We start from the raw sequence: 2,077 nt of genomic DNA, 5'->3' as shown, positions 1-2,077 counted from the left end.
CTTGAAACAACAAAGACAAATAGAAAATTCACACAAGGCTACGACGCTTGCGTCTAACGCTCGCGTCGCACCATAATGGCATTTTACCTCATTATGGTAGAAAAGACGGTGTATAAATATATATACGCACATATCCCCTATATAAGTTATTATATTTATATAGGGCTACGACGATTGCGTCTAACGCTCACGTTGCACCATAATGGAATTTGACCTCAGTATGGTGGAAAAGCACGTATAACTAGCTAGCATTCCCTCATATACATATTATTCTCATAATCATCTAAATATGGACATAAATACATACTCACCGAAATTCTCAATTTCGGTTATTCTCTAACCACATAAATTATTTCGCATGCACATTATTTAAAATAAAAGTCCACTCACAACTTTAGGCCTAAGCCTGACGTCAATCCGAGGTCTCTCCAATTCGAGCCTCCTCACGTCCTGTTCCAAATATATAATTAATTTCCCACTAAAAATTCAATAACTAAACAAAATGGGCAAAATTAAACGTGAGCCTTCCACACACTCATTATTGCCCAACTTCGCCATTCTTAACTCAAAACGGCTCAAACTTCACCGAACATACCGACAGCTCTAATTACAACTTCCCCCAAAAAATGACTTAAATCATACGGCCGGATTTTACATTATTCAACTGCCAAAAATATCACACTTCGGAAATTCATAACCCTATCCAAAACTCATCCAAAAATTCCATAATTCATTTCAATAAACTCCCCTTAATAATCCAAATTTAAAAACATTATAATCTCCCAACCGGCAGCGGCGGCCGGAGGCCGATTCCGGTGACCTCCAATGCCCACCAAATTTTAACAGCAGATTCTTGTCCACTCCCTCTACAACTTTCCTAACTAGCACAACCACAAAATCCAAGCCTAGCTAGGGTAATCGAACACAAACACCTAAAAAGCCCTAGGATTTCAACTTCGAATTTCTCCTTACCTAGCTCAAGAGGGAGTGAGCCCTTTGGAGGGATTGATGCACGGGAGGAGAGCTTCACAACGAGCCACGACTCGCCGGCTATGGCGGCCGGAGGAGGGAGCTCCGGCGAATGGAGCAACCGGCTGCTAAGGGAGTTTCCTTGTCAAGACCCACCCCGAATTTCACCCTGAAACCAGAAGTAAGTCTTGCGGGGACCACCTCCAAGGAAAGTTTACCGAAAAATCGGCATAACCTCCCTTGAAAATGGACAACCCTTCCTAATAAATACCTGCAAACACTTCTGAAAAATCCAAATCCAACCTTAAACTCCTGGAGCCTTCGTGCTCCCCAAATCATAACATCTCCCAATTTAATTACCAACTTAAACAAGATAATCTCATAGCCAACAGCCACAGTTCAGAGCAACTCTATTTAAAAGGAAATGAACTAGAAATATAAAAATGAGCGGAAGCTACACTATTGACTATGCCTCTTCTCCAAATACGTCCGACTACAACTATGCAATCCTGCAAACTGGGCATTTTTAAAACGAAGAGCCCAGGGGAAAACATTTGAAAATGAAACGTTAGAGTGAGTGGACAAAAATAAATTAACGAATAAATTATTTGTTTCCCCAAAACAATTTCCAAGGAAAATCGAATGCATGCTGCAAGCGATAAAACTTTTGTCTCATAAATGTCGAGCCTCTCAGGCTCTATAATATATGTATGTATTTACACACGTCCATACTCCCTATATAAATTCATGGGTCTATATAGGGCTACTACGCTCGCGTCCAACGCTCACGTCACGCCTTAATGCGGTGCTACACTACGCCATTAAGGTGGACAGACGGGTGTATAAATATGTGCCCATACCCCCTATATGAATTAAACACTCATATAGGGCTACTACGCTCACGTCTAACGCTCACGTCACACCATAATGCGGCTATATGCTACGCCATTAAGGTGGACAGACACATAGGGCTAGCTAGCATTTTTATACATACTCTCCTCATAAATACATATTTATATTCACCGAAAATCCCATTTTCGGTAACTCTCCAAGAGAAATAAAATCGTCAAAATAAAATGACGTCAAAATGCTCCACAACATTAATTGT

This window comes from Fragaria vesca, linkage group LG2, assembly GCF_000184155.1.
Source record: "Fragaria vesca subsp. vesca linkage group LG2, FraVesHawaii_1.0, whole genome shotgun sequence".
Lineage (NCBI taxonomy): Eukaryota > Viridiplantae > Streptophyta > Magnoliopsida > Rosales > Rosaceae > Fragaria > Fragaria vesca.
Note: the sequence above shows the minus strand (reverse complement) of the source record.